Below are 24,620 nucleotides of genomic sequence, written 5' to 3'. Positions count from 1 at the left end.
CCCATACAATCCACAGGGACAAGGCATAGTTGAAAGAGCTCATCAAACTATTAAAATGTACTTATTAAAGCAAAAAGAGGGAATTGGGAAGGGGTATATATATATCCCCCAAAGATAAACTTAAAATAACCCTTTTTACTCTAAACTTTCTAAATTTGGATTCATCAGGACTTAGTGCTGCGGAAAGACATATGTATTCAAAAAATGTACATAAGCCTAAGGTACTTTGGAAAGATATTCTAACAGGACAATGGAAAGGTCCCGACCCAGTGATTGTCTGGAGTCGGGGTTCCGTTTGTGTTTTTCCACAGGGAGAACAGCAGCCGATTTGGATTCCAGAGAGACTAACCAAAGCAATTTCTACAGACCAAAAAAAAAAAAGATGATTTGACTCAAATCCATAATAGCTGATATCCAGAGCTCCAGCTTGTCTATTCTTACATCTGCGACAGTGATTAACCAGGGTGCTTTTTTCAATATCTATTTTATTATTGTATTTTTCCCACATCATAAAGTTCTATTTTATTTTTGAGCTCATACAAACCTAGGTTAATGTTTTTCTGATCAGTTTTATTTTTTGACTGTGGAGTTTTTAAACTTTGCAATGGAGATTTCACCTAGGTAAAGCTACAAGGCCTTTATTGTCTTATGTGTTGTATGTTATGTGTGCACACTTCTGTTTTGTGTTGTATGTCTGTATGTGTGTATGTCCATATTTCATATATGAGGAGCGCTCATGAAAAAATGGATCCAAATTTTTTTTTTATTCACGTGATTTAAATGGTTTAATTTAAATTAGGTAAACAGCTGTTAATGATTGTTTTTAAAGGTGGTTAACAGATCTGTTTGTTTACTTTCACCTTTCCTTTTCATTATATTTAATAATTCTGTTCAGGATAATGTCTCTTTAGCATCTTTGCCAGAATTCCCATCTCCATTCCAGTGCCGGTGAAGACTGAGATAAAACCAAACTACAGCTTCTATGATAGCTATCACAGTAAACTGCATAAACTGATGCATCAATGAATATAACTCAACAAGTAATGCTCAATCAAGGACTCGATTTACTTTGGGAAGAAATGGACATATTGATAGACTCTTCCACTTTGAACTGCCTGCAGAACTTGCCTGAACTATATATCAGTTGCATGCATTGTGAAATATCATCTGATGCAGCGAATTGTGGTACTGCTGGCATATCTTTGCTGATGGTGTCACCAGTGATGCAATTTCCTTGCCAGCGCACCCCATGTTAATTGTGGTAATGCTGGCATATCTTTGCTGATGGTGTCACCAGTGTTGCAATTTTTCCAAAGGAGCCGTCAATTGGCTTGGTGTCGTGGCATTTCTGAATCCTCCTCCCTTCTACTAGTGATGGTCTAAAATTTGGGGGCCAACAGAGGTGAGGCAAAGAACCTCACCCCCCCACTGGCACCAAGGCTAAATTTGGGGGCCAACAGAGGTGAGGCAAGAACCTCACCCCCCCACTGGTGCATAGGCCTATCCACAAGTATGGCTGAATGCTGGACCGGTAGTCAGTGACGGGTTGATCCGATTGCAGTGGTATCGACCTAAGACAGGAGGCTGACGCCTAGAGGTCAGTTTTCCCATGACGGGTAAGAACCATATGTTGAATTGGACAACCTACCAGGCACGGTCCTTAAGCCACATTGCTTGTTGTTTAATTAATCAGAAGGGGGGAGATGCTGAGGGCCATTGCCAAGTAGGAATGACGCATCAAAATTTCCTTGCCAGCGTACCCCATGTTGCTTAGAGGATATTCGCTGTGACATTGCATGTATGCTTTAGTATGGTGACCTTGCTCAAGGACCAGGGTGGATCCGGGTTTAGAGCTGATCAGGTTTTACGGAGTATCCCTTCCTTGGGTTTAGGGAAGTTCCAGGTTTAAGGTGTACCCTGCGGGGGAATAGGGCGTATCCTGCTGCCTCAGGCAGGCCCGATCCTTGAGTTGTCGTGGAATTGAAAAGTATTTGGGACGTGAATTTGGGCCGAGAACTGGGATTTCCCCAGAACGTGTGTAGAGGCCGGTGTGAGTTCAGGAATAAAGAATTGCTGTTTGAATCTACAAAGCTGTGAGTGGCTCGTGATTCTGTGCCCAGCCAAGACTGCGGCAATACATGATAAGTTAATAATAGAGATAAAATATACACACACCTCTAAGGATTCACTTAGCTTTGAGATAGAAGAGAAGAAAAAAGGATGCACTAGAGATTCTCTTTCAAAAGTGTATCCTGAATGAGAAAGAAATTCACATAAAAATATTCATTAAATTACAATTTGCTCATTGAGTACTGTCTTTACATTCATTATCAATTCTGTGCTTGAGATGATCTAATAGGAGAGCAATGTGAAGCACAAAGAAAATCAAAACAACCAGGGACAGGAGAATGTAGTTATAGAACTAGTCATTGGCCACACATACCCAATAAAGAGCTTATCTTCTTAACCATTCTCCATTACCATCTTACAGCTATGGTTGGTTAGCCTAGAGGCTAAGAAGGGTAGACTGATTTGCTATGGTTTGCATTAGTGTCCCCTAAAGTCCCATGTATTGATGTTGTTCCTACCCTTAGACACTACTGGGATGTATCAAAACCTTAAGGAGACAGGGCCTACTGGAAGTAAATTAGATCATTGGGGACATTCCTTGAAGGAGGTGTAAGGACCTTGGCCACCGCTCCTCCCCTGTCTTTGTTTTATAGCCATCATGAGGTTCCATGTGCTTCCTGTCAAGTGGCATCACCTCATCACAGGCCCAGAGCAGGGAGGTCAGTTGGTCAAGGACTTATGACCATGGATTCAATCCCATCTCTTGGTTTCTGAAATAGAAAGTTGGATGGTGTAAAGTTATCTAAGTTTAGTAATTAATAAGAAGTAAAACTTTTTACAATTGTCTTATTCTTTTTAAAAAAGTTATGCAATGGTGAAATATGGGTAATATTTCAGGTGGAATGGCACATTTATCAACAGATTTCAGTTGCCAGACAAACCTTTTGGAACTATATGATATTAAGACAAAATGAAAGAAATGGTCAAAATTTCAATATGTGTATTAATATAAATTATATCCTTCTCATATGAGGGGAAATGAGAAATTGGAATAGTTCAATTGGTAGGTCCAGCTAAAAATGCAATAGAATACTGGACTCTCTAAAACATACATCAAGATGTTGATTATGCAGTTGCCATTTTTCTATTTATTTCACTGTAAAACTTCCCAATAAGCTAAGCCAAAAAAAAAAATGCTATATATATATGCATAATCAGTTTAAGGAATAAAATGATGAGTTCAATTCACTGCACAGGTGTTATGTGGGTACCAGGAAATGAGGTTAAATTGGATATAGCGAATGCTAGAGGAATGGAATTTTGTATACTTGAACACCAATATAATAATTCTCAATTATAGGGTAATTTTAAAAATATCACATTAGGAAGACACCACAACAAAATAATTAACCTCAAAATTTTAGTTAATGGGACTGTAGCATTAATAGTCTTTTACACTTTCAAGATTTTAAAGCTTGCTTGACTAGGTGATTTTAATAGGCATGTGTCCATGAGAAACTCTACCTCTGAGAAACGGTGTCACTTATAATTCAGGTATCTCTGATCCATTAGTTCTTCTTCCTTCTTTGTGCCACCCAATATACTGAGATCATAAACTAATGCTCCCTAATCTCTATCAAGTGAAGCATTTTCATATCCATGCTACACTGACAAAAATTTATGAAACAATTCTGTTGCAAATATTCTGGAAAAATATCACAAGTTACAATTGTAGTTTCTAAATGACTCTTTACATTTAATTAAAAATAAAGATTTTTCTATAACTCAGGAAATTCTGTTTCTAATTCAGATGATGCTTGTGTGCAACCAGATCGAGTTCTTAGAATTGTTAAATCAATAGAACTATTTTTGTCCTCAATAAACTCATGCAGGTAATGTTGGTTAATAAATATAGGCTGGGGAAAGTGGGTGTTGTGGTTTAAATATGAGGTGTTTACACGAACTCCAGTACTAATGCAGAAATGGTTGGAGGCGAAATAATTGGATTGTGAGAGCTGTAACCTGAAAGAACTGGGTAGCAGTTGATAAATGGCCAGAGGAGGTGGATCACTGGGGGTGTGTTCTGGAAGGGTTCATCTTCCCTGTGACCCCCTTCGCTGTTCTCCTCCTGTGCTTCCTAGGTGCTATGAGTGAAGCAGATCTCCACTACATCCTTCCACCATGATATTCTGCCTCAACATCCCTGAGCTTTGGGCTAAACCTCTGAACCCATGAACCAAAACAAACTTTTCTTCCTCTCAGTTGTTTTGTTGACTATTAGTCACAGCAACAAAGAGCTAACTCACACAGTGATACAGTGGGTTTGCAGAGAAATGGGGGAGGATATAGAACACCCAGAGTCACTTATTTCACCCTTCCATGTGCAAAACTGTAAGAATCGAGTGTCCCTGAGAGATGAAAATATTAGCCTAGCTTCATGCTTTTTGTTGTTATCGTTGATGTTCTTGTGGTTGTTTTAAATTTATGTCCCAAGAAAGCCAGCTATACACTCTTTTTAATCTCTTTGTGTTCTATGAATTGTATTCATTCATTTAATTCTGTTTTAATTGACACATTTTTATGGTAGTTCTCTTATTATTTTTTTCCTAGAGTTAGGTTTTTTGATTCTCCCAACTGAAAGAGTATTCCCTACTGAATGACTTTCAGAAGAACATTTACATTTAAATGATTCTCCTTAATTAACCTGTTACCCTGCCTTGAATTTGCTAATTTCTGTTTTTCCCAGTTCCTCAAAGCTGGATTCCCTGATGTTCCCAAGAGCCTCCTGAAGTCCATCCAGGTGCCACTGTCCATCTCCACAGAAATGGAACAAACAAGCTTGTTATTCTTTTTTCCTTCCACTTCATATGCATTGAATTCATTCTCTTCATGAATTTATAACCACAACCATTTAGAACACATTCCCTCAAAACCGAAATCCCAGGTGCAGACAAAGGATTGCTGTCCTCGAACTGCCTCTTGGTTCGCCTGCAGCTTGTTTTTATCATTAGGTAAGGCCTCTCACAGCTAGTTGGTGCATTGGCAGTTCATGCATCTGAACTTGGCTGTGCTTTCAGTTTCCTCTTCTCACTTTAGGCTACAAATTTGAGCTTCTGCCACCAGGAATGTTTTAATCAAGGTACTTCCGACTGAGGGAATAAACTTTTCAGCTGGTATTCTAAGATATATGTGTGTATGTGTATGTGTGTGTATGTGTGTGTGTGTGTGTGTGTGTGTGTGTGTGTGTGTGTATCTGTGGTTTGAATTTAGAATAAACTTCCAAACTCATGATCATCATAAGTGATGAGCAAACTAAAAGTAGCACGTTATAACAGTTGGTACTTAGACAATAGGGAAAGACTTGGAAACACAGCATCATGTAGCCATTCCCACCATTGAAAAAGCCATCCATCTGCAGAGCTTATCAGAGGATTGCCAAAGTTTCCATAGAAAATAAGTGATAAAGACTCAGCGTGAAAGACTCTCCTACAAATGGGTGCAACAATGACCTAAAAACATTCTGAGTCTAGAAATAAGGCTCTGAAGTTAGAACTTAGTATCCCTATAAAACTCTGAATAAGAAATTATTACTGCATGATGTCATTTTTTATGGGATCTAAACTAAGAGAATTCCTGAAAGCATAGCATAGAAAAATGGTTACCAATTCTTGTGAGAATAAGTAGGGGATAGGGAGATGGCATTCAAAGGGTGAACATCTCAGTTATGTAGGACGAGTCAGTTCCTAAAGCACAGCATGGTTACTGAAGTTAGCAATACTGCATTGTGTATTTGAAATAGACTAAGAGAGCACATCCTCAGTGCTCTCACTACACACACACACACACAAGTTGCCATGTTACAGAAATGTTAATTAACTTGACTTTGGTGATAATTTCACAATAGATTAGATTAATTAAGATAATTTCTCAATTATACATAGATTAAACATAAATTTGCCCACCTCGGATATACAGGATTTCAACAAGCCAATTATATCCAAGTAAAACTGAAAAATAAGCAGGTAGGGGTGGGGGGGAATTCAGAACAGAAACTGTTCTCTTGATCTCATAGGAGTTTACTCTTCTTGAAGGAGAGATAGAAACTAAGCAGCTCTTTTGTGGCTCTGAATGTGTAATTATGTAAACTGTACAGATGTATAGGATTGGCTTCACGTCCACCAAATGACTTTGTTATTTTTTCATAAGTCCTAGCTAAAAACAAAAACAAACAGAAAGGAGTGAAGAAATTAAAAGGAAAAAATTCCTGGGCTTGCTAAAGCTAGAAATCCAAAACAGGGTACCTCATCTCTGTCTCCTACACTCATGATTCTAGAGGTAAGAATGGGAAAAACAAATATGGAAACAGCCATTTCACAAAAGTGCTCATTTTTTCTGATATTCCAATTGACACACTATATATATATATATATATATAAAGAAAAAGAAAACATAATCAGAGAGAGAATTGTGTGATCCATACATGCACCTTGCATTCTAGTAGCCAAAATCTTGGAAATATATAAGGACTCATCTTTTCCCTTAGAGAGATCCCCAGGTGTAACCAACTAGACTGCTGCAAATGGAACACTGAGAGGGGACACAGAATGACTCTTTCTCATGAGTCCCTGGAGACTGGCTGCTGTGGAGTTTGACACAGTTCTAATTTGGTTTCTTTTCAAAGAAGATATTACAATCTTTTCTTCAAATAATTGAGCAAAGCAATTATTCAGTCTCTAGAAAAGCATTAATGTGCCCTCAGAGGACACTACAAAATATTTTTTTCATCATTCCATAATTTATTGATTTTTAGGAAACAGTTAATTCCTCTTTCAATGACCCATATTCTTCAATATATGAAAACAGCTTCGTTTACCACTCCTTCAGTACAAATTTAAAGAACCAGCTTGTCAACCTAGTTCTACAACACTAATTTTGCCTCTTTTCTTTTTTGCCTTATTCTGAGGCATTATTGTAAACATTGGTGCAAGTTCTATTATTTTTTTTTCTATCAACTCATATTTTATAGTGCATTGGGGATTGTTTATAACAAGATTGCACAATAGCTAATTGATTAATTATAGTAATCTCTGGAGATACTCTACGTTGAGAGTGTGAAAGGTTCATCCTTACCTCAGCTGATATTTAAATGACAGTGATAGACAAATTAGAAAAGCTGAACATCCATCATGAGCTAGGGCTATAGAGGTGGAGATACTGATATCCTAAAAATCAAACACAAATAAGAAGAGATCAGAATTTAGGAAAAACAACAATAACAACATTCAAGGTAAAAATAAAACTTGTCATTAACCCTTAAAACCATAAGTGAAAACCCAGGTAGAAGAAGTTTAAAAATATTCCAGAGTAGAAAGGCTGCTGCTGGTCATGGTCAAATATAGAATGGGAATGTTTCTTTATTCTATCCACTATAACAACTTCATTTTATCCATTTCATCCTTGATAGTTTTTCTCCTTTATAAAATTATACCTTTTTAATGATTCTTTCTAGTTGATTTTTTAAAAGTTAGTGGTCTCCAACTCTTCTCTCCTCTCTTTCCCTGCTATACATTGTATTTAACAATTATGAATGAAATTTTATATTTATGAAAATATGTAGTAATTATTTATAAATAAGTTTTGTTGTATGTATCTTTGAATATAAAATTCACAGGCAGAACTTTATGTATTTATCACCATTGTGTCCCCATCACTTAGAAAAATGCCTGACTCAAAATAAATATCAGTAAATATTTGTCCAGTAAATGAATGAGTGACCTTCCTTTATTTTTTTTGAATGCTAACTGTTGAGTCTACGTTCCAATCCACACATCCAAATTTATCTCCTGCTCCGTAATTTCAGTTACATACATTTAGATTATACAGGGTTAGCCTTTGTACAAGCAGAGTCGGCAGGGTGTCTTAAGGTTTAATATTAGAGGAGAAGTCAAGGATTTTTTTTTTTTTTGTATGTCAAAGCACACGTCTCATAGCTTGATCACTGGTATTTCACATTCCTTAAGGGGAGTAATGATAATGTTAAAACATAATCTTTGGAGAAGTAGATATTTATACAAATCAATTTGTGCTCCAGTGAGAGGGCTTATAGCAGGTACAAAAAAATGTCAGGAATCATGGAAACTCTGGATGGCAGAGGCTATAGTCAAAGAGTGAATTAGAATTGTAATAGTTAGGATTGGATATTGAAAAACAAATTCTAACTTTAAAAGTATTTTTAGGAAGACTATGTAGCTTTCTCAAATTTACCACTTTTGTCCTAAAAGTTTCTTCCTTCGTATCTATACTATAACATTTTCCTGTAAAATTCATTCTTGTACCCAACTTTTTATTTTCATTCAAGGGCCACCATTTTTCTATCCTTCCTGGGTAGAAACTTTTTGTATCTTTTCTCCCCCCACCTCCATTTATAGCTGTTTTGCCAAATCTCATTTCTTTAATGTGACATTAAGAGTCTCTGTAGTGCAAAATACGCCTACTTTTCCTTCTTCTCTGTGTAGCCTGGTATAAACCAAATGCATTAATTATCCTTTGCTTGTCTAATGTGTCTATTTCTTATCATTTTATTCACATAGTATTCACCACAGGATATCTCTAAAATTTATATTTTCAAAAAATTTCCACTTCAATTTTCATCTCCAACCTTGATAAATATCAACATGATAATATTACTTCTTTATTTTAGCTTTCACCCAAGACTGTCTTTCTAGTGACTAGAATGTCCTAGAGGTAGGACATTCTAGTCACTAGAAAGAAAATCCATTCCAAACTAGTATTGTAGACAGGGAGCACAACACAAAACACTGATAGTTTCACTATTTTTTTTTTTGGTAAACTAATTGAAACTTGCAAATAATAATTTATTCAAAACTAGTCAGGTAAGCATGTGGTTTTCACTAGGATTTTTGAGAATAACTGTGTGACCTTTTGATTTTAGTAATACCATATAGCTCTAACCTAATCAGTATATTGATTTTAATGCTTTATTTAATTGATCCATGTGACTTTCTTCTGGGAAGCAGATCAAGATGAAATCAGTTATGTAAAAGATTAATTGGATGAAATACTCATAAAGAATAAAGAGGTAGGAGCAGATTTCAGTGTAAGTTTGACACTTGCGAAAGGAAAGAAAGAAAAAGGAAGGTTCTGTGAGAAGAGCTTCAGACCATGTTGAAAGGCTAACAAAGCTTTGGGTGGCCATATGGGAAGTCCAGGGTAAAGCCTGTCCATTAGGTGGCTCAGATATTGGGCTACAGTTGTGGAATAACTGGAGTACCCTCATCATGCACAGTCACTAGGTAGAAAGAGTCCTAGTCCTGGGAGAGAATAGCTGCAGCTATTGATTCCAGCAAGTTCTCTCATGAAAGATCTACGCACCTCCATGGCTGCCTCAGCTGCTGATTTGTACTGTCTCTATGAAATCTTCTTCCCAAAGATGTGAGCATCAAAAAATCAAATCATGTAGATTTTTTTTGTACTTTTAATCTCCTGAGCCAATATGGGGAACAGAGCATGCCTGTGAGTGTATTTGTTAAGAGGTTACATGTTAAGAGCTAACCTGAGTTGGCAGGTAGTGTTTTCCTCACTGTGAAAATAATTTGTTTATTCTTTAAAATTAATAAACCTCAGAACTCCCAGATTGACCAAAATATTTAATTTGTACTTTGATACCTATGACTAGTGAAAACATTCAATGCTCTATATGTTCTTTTTTAAAACCTGATATCATAGGATAATTATATAGTTCACTATTACAATATGACTTTTTATAGTACCATTTTTATTTACTTCTTTGCAAGAAAAAGCTATTATGCTGAAACATGTGTCTAATTTCAGATTTACAGATGAGAACTTTGGGAAGAAGAATGTAAGAAGATCAGGACTGCTTCAAGGTCAGACAATGTTTGAACTGAAAAAACTAAAACTGCGATTCACAGCTGATGAACTTTTTCATTGTTGCTCTCATTGATTTATACTTTATTTTTGACTTTCTTTCTTTCTTTTTCTTTAAAAAAACAAATCAGTATGTCCACATAGAAAATATTTAAAGAAAAGAACGCTTAGGAGGCATGCGAGATGGTGCACACATACAATCCCATTGACACAGAGAGCTGGGGCAGGAGAATACAAGGTCAAGGACTTTCTGGGTACCTTAGTGAGTCCCTGTCTCAAATAAAAGGCTGGGAGTGTAGCTCAGTGGTAGACAACCCTGGGTTCAATCCCTAAGAGCACAACAAAACAAAACAAAGAAACAAGCTAACAAAAGAGCTGCTTACAAGTTTCTGTTTATTCAATGTCTACTGGTGACCTCTAGGGACATCTTTAGGTTCTCCTCCCTTCTGCACAGAACAAGTTGGCAGTGAAGAATCCTTTGGAATATTCAGGACCTCTAGAACTGTCTTAATAGAAACTACCATTTACTTATTTGTTTCCAAATGCTCCCAAGAAATTACTATAGATTTATAAACATTACATTATCTTTATTTTGTAAATAAGGAAAAAGTAACTGCTTGAGTATAGAGAGCTAGCAAGTAGCAGAAGTGAAGTTAGAACCCAACTGCATATGACACTAAAATATATGCTTATTTACCACAACTTCATGCTTGTTTCTTCATTGGAAACCAATTTTTTATTGAACAAGCTTGGATATCAAAGGCATTCTTGAAGAGATGAAATAAATCCAGTTTGACCACGAAGATAAGAAATACAGTAGAATTAAAATGTGTTAGAGTAATTTTGGCTGCTTTGACAGTTCTAAAGAAGGAACTGAAAGAAAAATAAAATCTGTACACATTAATTGCTTAGTATGTGCTATCTAGGTTAGGTTTTATATTTTGGCATATATACTTATAATTCTCACCACAACTTTGTTAGCATATTTGACATCTACATTTTTTTTTTGCTCATCACTTTCCCCTACATTGATTAGTATCTCCTTTATCTGGGGGCCACACCCTCATCTCACTTCAGTCAGGCACTGGTCTATCATGCTATTTCATCTCCCTGGATTTGGATGTAGATGCTTGATGTAAGCCAGTTGAATCAAAGCTCTTCCCTGGAATGTTTCCAATTAGATCCAAGAGACAGAAATTCTGTTCTTTCTAGTAAAATATCCATGAAGGGAAAGAATTATCTAAGAGGAATGAGATTTAAAAAAAAAAGAAATAAAGAAATGAGTAGATAAATTCTAGAGGTATTTAAGTTCCTAATTCTAGGCATCCCTGTACTCCATCTTTGCCCTGGGTGCAGTTTTGATTATATCAATCATTACTTTATTCCAATTGCCTAAGATGTTTTTGTTGGTTCTCAGTCACTTACAACCACAAAACTTCCATTTCCATAAAGTAAAAAGGAATTTATGACCTTAGTGTAACATCTCACTACTGCTGGATGACAAAAATGACTGGAGCCCAAACCTACCTAATTCTCGATTTAGGTTCAATTTTTCTTATTGATTCTTACTACACAATAGAATTCAAATGTGTTTGGTCTTTGGCATTTAAATAAGGATAGTTATCTCTTTTATTGTTGTTCAGCTAGACTGATGGGAGCAAGTTAAGTCAATACCCAGCATCTTTGCACATGAGGTGTACATAGCCTTTATCTTTAAGAGGATGAATATTACCTTAACACTGTAGGGAGTCAATTGACTTCCTTAAACATCTTTTAGACAAATAACACTTTAATTGAGGTTTCAACAGAATGAAAGAGGTAGAATAAGGTGAAAGTCTAAATATAGTTGACCTAACTCCCAGTCCATCTGAAGAAGTACAGCTTTTGCATATTTCACCCTAAATATGTAGGCATATCTACAATTTTTTTTCACAAACATCTGAGCAACTCTGTCTTGATGTGCTTCCTGCTTCAAAACAATGCTATCAAAAACTTTCCCTAGAGAAGTTTATAAATGCAACTCTAAGCATAAGATCACTGGAGACAGTTCAAAGAACAGAAGTAGAAATTCTGAGAAAAGAGAAAACACATAGTAACGCACTGGAGTTTTGTGCAAACTTAATTTGCTTCTCTTCCAACATTAAGGGTCCTAAATCAAACAAAATTGTGACACAGAAATACAAAAACATTATTAGCTAATTGAGTTTGACTAGAGTGGATTAATTACAATGGAGAGAAGACAGGCTGAAATTAGGGGTTGTATAGATACTAATGAGGTTCTTTAAAGTATTTTTTCCCCTGATACTTTGTTCTTGCTGGTTTTCATAAATTAAAAAGGAATTTGGTTTCCCTACTTTCCAAAAGCGAAAAGATGCTTGGATATTATTCATTTTTAATTTGGCCATTATACAGTAATTATTGATTTTCATTGTTTATAAAATTACATGAATAATGGAAGGGCATATAGTTACACACACACACAATATTGCTTACGAGTATAGCCTGACTCAAATATGAGGAGTTATTAGAACAATTTCTAGACTACATAGTTTAAATTGTTGGTATAATTTCTATCTACTTACACTTACTATATTAAGAATGATTATCACTCTAAATAGTTATATAGAAGAAACTCATCTACACATTCAAGTTGAACCACTCACTAATCTTTATTCATCACAACTCTGACTTCACTCTACTTCTGCCATTTGTATCTCTCATTTACTGTAATAATTTTCTTACTAGCTTTCAGGATTCCTCTCTTGACTCCTTCCAACAATTTCTTTTGTACTCATCAACCCGAGGGGATCATTTATAAAGATTCATGTATATGGGGTTGGGAAGATAGCTCAGTTGGTAGAGTGCTTGCCTCGCATGCACAAGGACCAGGGTTCTATCCCCAGCACCACAGCACCAAGAAGAAGGCAAAAAATATTCATGTACATGATTTTGTCACACACACACACACACACACACACAAATTAAAACTCTTCAATTACTTCTCATTGCTACAGAGATGAAGTCCATTTGCCCTAAAAAAGGTTAATAAGTTCCTGAATCCTCTGGCTCTCTCAATTTTCTTAAGAACTTTTATAAAACTATGCATTCAAGTGTGTTTTTCAATTCCAATAAGAAGCAGACACCTTTTAAGAAGCAACTCACAGAGAAAGGAATTTGATTTACCATGATGTTATATTTATTTAAAACTTTCCATGTCTTTCATCTCTGAGAACATAGTTAATATTTATGCAGATATTAATAAAGTGACACATTTTCTACTTTCAAATTTAACAATGACTTACTTGTTGATATGAACACACTTCTCTGAGTTATCAAAACCTTGGGGTTAGTCTACCACACCTTACCTCAAGGCATCCGCTTTCATCTAACAGTTGCTGCTAGAACAATAGGTACCAAGCCTAATAAGAAATACAATCATTTAAAGAGTGGTTCCAAGACTGTTCTATTATCAGAAAACTTCAAAATAATAATAAGGACTAATCACCAACCATGACATGAACCAACAAATCAAACAGAATTTGACATTAGCATTATTATTTAAAAGAATGTTTGAACTCCAAAAAGTAGGTAACAAATCTCAGAATAAAGGTCAGTCCTTAAAAGTGAGTAAATTTTGTATTATAGAAACAGTAAAATAAATTTGCCCTATGTCTCTCCTCTCATCTCTGTAGACTTTAAACTCTGTTTAATACCTCCGGGGACTTTGCAAATCCAGCTGATTAAATTTTAGTAAGTTATGGCTCAGAGCCCCAAAAGGATTGTTACTGTTTTTGTTTACATATAGGGTCTCATTTTGCCTCTGCATTTGTTGGCAATTTCCCCTTCCCAAGCTCTGAAGTCCCTAAAGACCCATTGTCCTGTACACATAACTCGTACTATTTGCACCCTCTGTAAATATAAGAATACAATAGTAAGATGAAGCATTTATTAACAGTATAAAAGAAAATGGAACTCTTCACTTTAACTATGAGTACTTTTTGGTATCTACAAATGACACAAGCACATGATAAGTCTGTAATATTATTTTAACTTAGAATCAAATACAAGGCTTCTGCACCAGATATCAATCCAATTATTTACAGGAGTAACCACACAAGTTTTCTATTCACCTTTCTTTTCCTCAAGGTAACCTGATGAGGATAAAGGCACAATCTCTAAGACAGGAGGAAACCCCAGGATTAAAAATTTTGCAGTTTATATAGAAACTATTGCATAACAGTCCGTCTTCCTCTCCAGGGAGAAGATACAACATTAGCTTTCTAACATAAACAGATATCCTCCAGGGGAAGAGGAAAACATCCCTAGGTGTTAACCACCATTTGGAATGTAAATAAATGGCTCCAGGGAAGATAGGACTGTAAATCACTCTGGAGGTCCTTAACTTCCAAGACACGTTTATCATTCAAGCACACCTTCCTCCTATTTGCCAGTAATGTTTGCTCAGAAAGCCTTTATTGTGCAGAATAATAAAAATATTAGTTGCTTTTCTACAACAAGTACATGACAGTCTTATTTTAAATTCTGTCTATAATACTTGCTATTCCTGAACTTCTCAAAATATTTTTCTATGTAGTTCAGAGTTAGGCTCTCTCTAGTGAGCTCCTAAGCTTCTCAAAGTAAACAAAACTTATTGAAAGCACCAGTGTCAGTATTGTATTACTTTACAAGATGCAGCTAACTTCTCCACTATGTTAGAAAATCCAATTCTGTCATCACGAATTTATTATACTATGGCAAAATACTGTATGTTTTTGTCTCTAAGCCATTCAACCTTTTTCAGACATCTCTACTGATAAGAACTTATTCAGTCAGGGAACAGTATATTCTTAATCTAGCTATCAACAATGCACCTTTAAAAATGTGGCACATATTCACAATGGAATATTACTCAGCAATAAAATAATAAAATCATGGCATTTGCAGGTAAATGGATGGAGTTAGAGAAGATAATGCTAAGTGAAGTTAGCCAGTCTCAAAAAGCCAAGTGCTGAATGTTTTCTCTGATATAAGGAGGCTGATTCATAGTGGGGTAGGGAGGGGGAGCATGGGAGAAACAGAGGAACTCTGGATAGGGCAGAGGGGTGGGAAGGGAAGGGAGCAGGCATGGAGTTATTAATGATGGTGAAATGTGATGGACATTATTATCCAAAGTACATGTATGAAGACACGAATTAATGTGAATATACTTTGTATACAACCAGAGATATGAAAAATTGTGCTCTATATGTGTAAAAAGAATTGTAATGCATTCCACTGTTATTTATAAACTAAAAAAATAAAAATTATCCTCTAAAGGATGATTTTTATTTTTTGTTTTCAAATTGCTGTATTTAATACTGATGATGCTGCTGTAAAAGAGTCATAGTCATATGCTACTGATAAAGTATCTAAAGTATCAGTGGCAGTTATTTCCTGCTTGTGGAATCATTTGTCCTAAGATTTGTTTCTGATTTTTATGAAGGAAATTTTATTTTTTATACTTCAGTCAATAAATAGCTTCCCTTTGCAATATTCTCAACTAATTATCTTATTTAGAAATTATTTCCTTATTGCACAAATAAACATTTATGAAATGTTTATACTAAACTATAAAATATGTACATAGAGTTAAATTCCTACCATTATTCATTTTCAGAATTTGGCTGGCTAATCTTGCGCATTTAGATATACTTTCTTAAACAAATAATATTTCTTTTCTCTTATTTTTATTTTTTAAATTTGTTTTATTTTTTAAATACACGACAGCAGAATGCATCACAATTCTTATTACACATATAGAATAATTCTTCATCTCTGTATATATTTAATTGATTTATTGAATATTTCAATAATGGTATGCATTTTGAAAGAAGTATATATTTAAATGTAGGTTGAGAATCCTTTTACCTAAAAATCTGAAATACTCTAAAATCTAAAATATTTTCAGTGCCACAAGTGGAAATTTCCATACCATGAAACTTTCATACATAAAATTATCTAAAATATTGTATATGTAAAAAAAATACTGTATAAAATTGCCTTCACTCTATGTGTAAAGGTGAATATTAAATAAAAATGAATTCCTGTTTAGGCTTCGATTCCATTTCCAAGATATTCCAAAATTCAAAAAATTCTGAAATCCAAAACATGTCTGGTCCCAGTTACTTCAAATAAGGGATATTCAATGTATTAAATGATCACATTTTGTGATCAACAAGCTTTGTACATGCCTATTCCTGTGCAAACTGCATGGAATGATTAATACCACTTAACCTTTAGAAAAACACTGTGAGATAAGTCTTGTTAGCATACTCATTTTCAGGTAAGAAAACTTAGAATTAGAATGATCAAATAATTTCTGTGTCTCAACTCAAGAGTTACAGATATCCAGAAAAATCATTGGCAGGGGCACGCTTGCATGGAGGTTTTGTTTTGTCTTTTTAACCCAGCGGTGCTTTACAACTCAGCTACATCTTCCATTTCTTTTTTTTTTATTATTATTTGTCAATGGATCTTTATTTATTTATATGTAGTGCTGAGAATCAAACCCTGTACCTTACACATGCCAGGCAAGTGCTTTACCACTGAGCCACGACCCCAGCCCCAACATCTTCCATGTTTTGTTTTATTTATTTATGTATTTATTTATTTAAGACCAGTTCTCCCTAGGTTGCTTAGGAGCTCACTAATTTTCTGTGCTTGGCTGGCCTCAAATTTGCAATCTACCTGCCTCAGTTTTCCAAATGACTGAGACTACAGGAGCGAGTCACCATGCTTGGTTTACGTGTAAATCTTTAAACCATTTGAATTGATAAGAGGAACTGAATAAAGTTCTGATTTCATTTTTCTGCATGTGGATATTCTGTTTACCCAACATCACTTACTGAAAAAAACCTTTCATTTCTCCATTGTATGTTCTGAGCACTTTTGTGATAATCATTTGCCTATAAACATATAGATTTATTTCTAGAATCTCATTTTGTACTTTTGGTCCGTTTTATGCAAATACGATGTTTCTTTGGTTCCTACCACTTTGCAGTATATTTTGAAATCAGATTGTATGATGTTTTGGTATTTTGCTCAAAATTGCTTTATACTGTAGTCTTGAAAAATGCTAAGCGAGATGCTGTTTTCTCATCACAAAAATGATAATTTTATGAGCTAATGGACATGTTAATTAGCTAGATTTAACTAGTCCATAATGTATAATGTGTACTTTAAACATCACATTGTAAATGACAAGTGCATATAAGTTTAATTTAGAAAATAAAGTCACAGAATAAAATCATAGAAAACTTCTATACTTTGCTGAAAAAAAAACATGTTAAATTTGACAGGAGAAACAGAGTGTAAAGAAATGTTCATTTATTCTAAGATATAATGTAATTCAGTGCCATTTTTCTTTTATTTGAGGAAGCACAAATACGCAGCATAATGATGGCAATGTTAAAGATACAGATTTGAGTGTCATCAACTCAGATGACACTCAAGACCTCATTTCAAGACCTTCCAAAATTTAAAAAGCCAGAAAAAATTGGAAACCCAAGGCCTGGGGAAATGAGCCTAAGGCAGAAGAGGGAGTCAAGGGCTGCTAGACAGAGTAAAAGGTTATAGGGATTCAGGGCTCGAGAAGGGCAATATTTACAGCATTTAATAAAATGTAGATTGTTCATAAACTTTGGCAAAGAATTTCTTTATAACATAGGATGTTAGCAGTTAATCTGTGATAAGGAGAAAAAAAAAGATGCCAAGCTTTTCACCACCGTTTGAAGGCAGTTTGCATAAGTACAGGGAGCAAGAGGACCCTGGGAACATTAGTCTGAAATGTGACTCAGAGATTAAGGCAACTGACAGCTCCAGGGGAGGTGACTGGTTCCAAAGGAATGAGGGTGTGCGTAATATTGGGATCATGTCACTTTCATGTTGAATGCCAATGACTTTACAATTCTATCCCACAGAATGGGATACAAGATTTACACCATGCATCATACACATTTCTAACTTAAATCCTTTTCCTCATCTTTTTAGAATAATGCAGCATACAGTTAGTAGCTTATTATGAGTTAAATTGTGCTGTTTCTAGGATGTCTAATCTTTAATATATTAGAAAATCTCTAATAAAAATTCACAGAAGATGGAATGTATGGATTTCTTGTATAATTAAAGATTGCTTGGTATAAGATGACCAGTCTCCTAGTATACAGGACTATGATAAATTAGTTTCCTCACAGTGTATTTTGCCGGTTCTCAACTCAGAAGCTACTTTATTTTTTTTCAGACAAGTAATCTTTACAGGATTGTATGCAATTTGTGGCAAAGACAGCACATTATCACCTTAGCAATAAAGGGTGGCTGTAATCAATGGAACTCCTGGATCAATACTGAATAAAACTCAATAAAGCATGTGCAGATTTAGATAACTAAGATTCTCTTTAGTAGAACTTTTCCAGCTTTCACTTTTCATTCAACAATTGACATCATATTAGCTTAGCTGACAATGTCAAGAAATGGTTATTTGTGCAGATTGGGTCATCAATATGAGTTTATTGTTAAAAAAAAAAAAGTCACTTTGAGACCCTGATACTGAAAGTAGACAAAGACACAACAATAACAAATCACAGTGGTGACTTTCTACTCTTTCATTTATCTTTTTAAAACATTCAAGAAGTTCTTCAGAGGAACTCTATCTAATAAATGACATTTGGAAATTTCATATGCTTCCTAAGAAAATTATTGGCCCTTTGATCAGTGAATGTGATGGGAAGCAAATGAAACGGCACCTAATCATCTCTTTCCCCTGATATTTATGCCCTTTTGTCTTTTTCGTGGGTTGTACCTAGCAACTTTCTTCTAAATTAAATGTAATGGGATGCTACTTCTGAAATTGAGGCATAAAAATGTAATTTCCATTTCACAATCTCTTTAGCTTTGGCATTTCTTATTTTTTACCTGATGAAACAAACTTCCCTGTTTGAGCTCTCCAATTAGGGCTTCAATAGGAAAGGAATTGACGGTGACATCTGGCCAACAGCCAGAACAGAATGGAGGCCCTCTGTCCAACAGTCCTTGAGAAAGTGAATCCTGGCCAGCACTGCATGACTGAGCTTTGAAGCATCCCTGAGTCCATCTGATTGAGTCTTAAGATGAGAATGCAGTTCAGCAACCACCTTGACTGCAGCCTCAGGACAGACCCTGAAGCAGAGGACCCTGTTAAGTCATTCCCAGATTCCTGACCTATAGAAAATTGAAGTAAGAAATAAATGTTGTTTTAAGCCATTACATGTTGGGAAAATACACAAAATGTTCCTTCAGTTCTTGTCCTGTTAGATTGCTTTTTTATAAAGCTCATCTCTAGAGTAGTCACTCTCAGAAATAAGCACAAGAAATATCACAGATATTATTTGAATAAATTTTATTTCTATGATCCAAGAGTCTTTCTTTTTAGCAATTCATAGTTCAACCAACTTCTCATTAATCTAAAAGCTATCCTTGACATGATTTTTTTTACTATCTGTGACTTCCCATTTATTAATAATTCCAAAAAATTACCAAATTTAGAAGTTCCTTAAATTAATGAGAATTTTTCAGACACCAAATAACAGGATAGTTAACATGTTCCAGGGTTTGAAGGAAAACCGTTATTTCTAGATATAATGAGAAATAGAGAAAAATGATATGAAGGGAAATTCAGAGACGCGTGGGGGCCAGATCATGTAAGCACTGATAGGTACCTTCATCTTCCTAGTGACTACATATTTAAAAGAAACAAGTCTACATTTCTGTTGTTTTATTTACAGATTAAGCTGATTGTTCAAGAAAACACTAAGTCTACATAAAACAAAAGTACAGTTGTACTTCAACAAGGGATATAATCAAGAGTGCTTGTGGTAATACTTCTGAAATATTAAAATCTTAGTAACTACCCATTCTTATTCACAAAAGAGTGGATATCTTTGTTCTCGTGTTGCTATAAGAGAATATCTAAGAACGGATAATTTATAAAGAAAATATATTTAACTCTCAAATTTCAGGAGGATAAAAAGTTCAAGGTTGAAGGACAGCATCTGAGGGTCTTCATGATGCCTCATCCCATGGTGAAATGGCAAGAGGGCATGCTTGAGCGAGAGAGTGAGCAGACCCTGGATTCCCTTCTGTAATAAACCTCCTCTCAAGACAACTAAACCACTCCTATGATGAAGAAGTTAATACATTCTTGAGGGCTCCAACTCATTTCCCCACACTGTTGCAATGAATATCAACTTCCAACTCATGACTTTTGGAGAATGCATTAAAAAATTCAGGAGTGAATAAATAACCCAAGTCTGTTCACATGACAAATATTTTTCAGTGGTCAAAATGTATGAACTACAGTAACAAGCAATGATTCTGAATGAATGTCAGCAATAGAATATTTAAATGAATAAAGAGTCAAAAACTATTGTGGTGTTAAAGCATTTTTATAGTTGGAGGACAATAAAAATCTTTAAACACTTTGGTAGTATATGTCAATTCAATATTACATAAAAACAACATGTAGGGAATGAAGAACTCAGTATTTAGACTATGATTACCTACAAAGAGAGAAACAGAGGGAGGAGATGGGGAAAGATATGATTAAATGTAAATTATTTTTGGTTTTAGTTTTCAGTTTGAACCAAGAATTTGAGGATATGTATTATGAAAAGCTTAACCAAATTGACAACTAAACAAATAAAAGTAGGCCACATGTACCGATTATAGGTATGTTCTTTTCATAAAAAAAAAAAAAATATTCATTAATGCCCCTGGTTATACTTCTACCTCTTTTAAACAATTTTGCTCATCATTTGGCATTACTCATATAACAGGAATCCCATACAATCCACAGGGACAAGGCATAGTTGAAAGAGCTCATCAAACTATTAAAATGTACTTATTAAAGCAAAAAAACGGAATTGGGAAGGGGTATATATTCCCCAAAGATAAACTTAAAATAACCCTTTTTACTCTAAACTTTTAAAATTTGGATTCATCAGGGCTTAGTGCTGCAGAAAGGCACATGTGTCCAAAAAATGTACATCAGCCCAAGGTACTTTGGAAAGATATTCTAACAGGACAATGGAAAGGTCCTGACCCAGTGATTGTCTGGAGTCGGGGGCCTGTTTGTGTGTTTCCACAGGGAGAACAGCAGCCGATTTGGATTCCAGAGAGATTAACTAAAGCGATTTCTACAGACCAAAAAGAAGATGATTTGGCTCAAATCCATAACAGCTGATATCCAAAACTCCAATTTGGCTATTCTTACATCTGCAACAGAACCAGGATGCTTTTTTCAATATCTATTTTATTATTGCCCTTTCCCATATCATGAAGTTCTATTTTGTTTTTTGAGCTCATACAGACCTAGGTTAATGTTTTGCTGATCAGTTCTATGTTTTGACTATAGAGTTTTTAAACGTTGCAATGGAGATTTCACCTGTAAAAAGTTATAAGGCCTTTACTATTATGTTATGTGTTGTGTGTATTATATTATGTGTGCACACTTGTGTTTTGTGTTATATGTTTGAATGTACGTATGTCCATATATCATATATGATGAGTGCTCATGAAAAAATGGATCCAAATATATTTTTTTATGCACGTGATTTAAATGGTTTAATTTAAATTGGGTAAACAACTGTTGAGGATTGTGTTAATATGTGAACAAAAAAGGAGGTTAACAGATCTGTTTGTTTACTTTCACCTTTCCTTTTCATTATATTTAATAATTCTCTTCAAGATAATGTAAATTGTTAAGAAAATTGTTTTCTTTTAATGCCTTCTGGAATGTTACATAATTTTTTTTTAGCCATTATTGCCAGAATTCCTATATTCATCCCAGTGCCGGTGAAGACAAAGATAAAACCAATCTAGAGCTTCTGAAATAGCCATCACTGAACTGCTTGCAGAACTTGCCAGGACTATGTATCACTTGTATGCATTGTGAATTCACCTGTATGCCTTGCGAACTATCTGTTGGTGCAGCGACTTGTGGTAGCGTTGTGGTATTTTTGCTGATGATGTCATCGGTGGTACAATTTTTCCAAAAGGAGCCGTCAATTGGCTTGGTGTATCTTCCTCCCTTCTGCTTGTCACGATCGTTAAACAGAGAGGGGGAGATGTTGAGAGCCACAGCTGAAGGGGCCCCAGCAAACTTCCAGCTGTCAGCAAACTTTCAGACTGACAGCTGATGATTGGCTCACAGCTGCCACAGCCGAAGGGGCCCCAGCAACATCTAGCTGATTGGCTCCTCTGTGGTGATGCTCATTGCAGATGCTCATTGAGCTGTTTCCCCGCCCTTTCAGACTGCCAGCTGATGATTGGCTCACAGCAGCCCCAGCAACATCTAGCTTATTGGCTCTTCTGTGGTGATGCTCATTGGGCTGTTTCCCTGCCCTTTCAGACCACAGAGCTGCTCATTGGGGGACTTTTTTGGCTTTGCCCACACGATCCAGCCAATCGGCCTCAAGAGCAGGAGGATTGTGGGAGGTGGAGAGGCGTGTGTTGGTGTGAGAGGCTTGTGGGAAGCCGGTGGTGGCAGTTGGGCTCTGAGGGTTTTTCCTGAGGAGCTGTTTTGTTTGGCGTGTGTGGTTCTAAAAATAAAGTTAGTTTCTTTTGACAAGTGGCTCCTGAATTGTGCCCAGCCAGACTGTGGCACATTAATCTATTATTACATTCTGGATGCTAAATAAAGGTGTAACTTTTGGCTAGGGTACTTTGATCGTCATTAAATCAAGTACACATATGCCCCAAAGTCAGAGTTGAAAATAAGTATGGAAAGGGAGTGTATGCTTTTACTCAGTGTTCATCTAAAAATGTAAGGAAAAAAGTAAGATCATATAGTCCCTTGGTTATTGCTATTACAAAACAAAAAGATATTGGAGAAACACTTGGAAAATAATTTTTAAAAGATACATTTTCTTTATGATTCCCCACTCCACAAACCCAAGGCCTAACTCCACCTTCCTAACTCAGATCTCACAGGACCAGCAACTGCCTCCCTGTGAGAGCCTGGATGTGTCTTTGACATGCTGTCCCCTCCTTCCCAGATGCTCCTGTGCTCATGTTTCCCTAGAGTCCATTCAAACTCCAATTCATTAGTTCTCCCACATTCTAAGAGAGCTAAATAAGATTAGGAATTTTATCATTTAAAACATTTTCAGTAAAACCCATTATTCTATAACATAGCAACTCTAACATCTAGCCTTTTAAATATATTCTACTCTAATGCATACTCCTAAACTACCAACAGAGTACATGATAAATTGTAGTTATTTTTACCATATTCTACCAAAGATGTCTACTAGAAATTAATAAGTTGCAATTGGTATTTTTATGGAACATTATTAAAAACTATATTATGAGATAAGCCTTATTATAATAATTTACATCTCTGACAATTACCTAATTTTTGAAGTCTCATAATCATAGTTTTTTATCCTAGCCACCAAATACATATAGCATTGCTTTATTCAAACTTAATTTCTTAATTTTTACTAATTGATTTTCTTTAACATATGACATTACTTAGCATTCTATGTAACTGTGTGTAGTTACATAGAAGTTTGAAAAAGTACTGAGGAACAATGCATATGTTTTGAGCACTAAGTCTAAATCTCAAAGAAACATTTGGTATAATTTTGATATTACATTTGAATGGAAATGCATATATATCTTTTCTCCTCATATAAACAACAATATCACCATTATTAAATTATTCAACAATGAGCCATAATACAAGTTAATCTTTGGGGTGAATCCTCACAATGAAGTTAGTGTGGTTTTCTTGGAAGTATTTGTGCTTAAATCATCATATATTTTATTTCATGGACATGGTAAACATTCATCTATGTAAGAAATGACCCAAATTAACCTATAGTTTGCTCAATTCAATTTTAATAGGCAAAGGTGAACTACTAGTGAGTTTAAAAGATTTGATTTAGTGAATAAATATCATCATGTTGGTTTTATCACTGTGTTAATTGAATTTCTTTTCTTGGATGATATATGGTTTAGATATGAACTGTTACCCCAAAGCTTGTATGTGAGGAAATGTGAAATGACTGGGTATGAGAGGTTTAATATAATAAATGTATTAATCCACTGATATAGATAAACTGGGAAGTAACTGTAGGCAAGTGGGGAATGGTGGAGGCGGTAGGTCACTAGGGGCATGTCTTTGGGGTTTATATTTTGTCCCTGATGAGTGGACCTCTCTGATTCTTGACTGTCATGTCCTGGGCTGCTTCAGGACACACCCATTCCCTTCCACACTCCTCCACCATGATGTTTTGTCTCACTCTGACCCAGAACAATGGAGTTGGACATTTATAGACTGAGACTTCTGAACCTTGAGCATGAAGTCAACGTTTCCTCCTCTGGTTTTTCTTTTCAGATTTTCTGGTCACCAAGGTGGACAGCTGACTAAAACAGATGATGTTAAAAAAATATGTAGCATTTATGTAACTCTTACTGTTTTTCCAAACATTTTGCTGAGCACTTTACACTATTTATTTCACTTTGGCCTTTAAACTCTCTGCAGTTAGTGTCATTACTATCCTTAATTTATCAAGAAAAAAAAAATGAAGATTCATCAAGTTTAAGTCATTTTCCCAGACTCTTGG

The sequence above is a fragment of the Spermophilus citellus genome, assembly GCF_964194105.1.
Source record: "Spermophilus citellus genome assembly, chromosome: 7".
NCBI classification, from domain to species: domain Eukaryota; kingdom Metazoa; phylum Chordata; class Mammalia; order Rodentia; family Sciuridae; genus Spermophilus; species Spermophilus citellus.
This window is presented reverse-complemented; position numbering follows the sequence as displayed.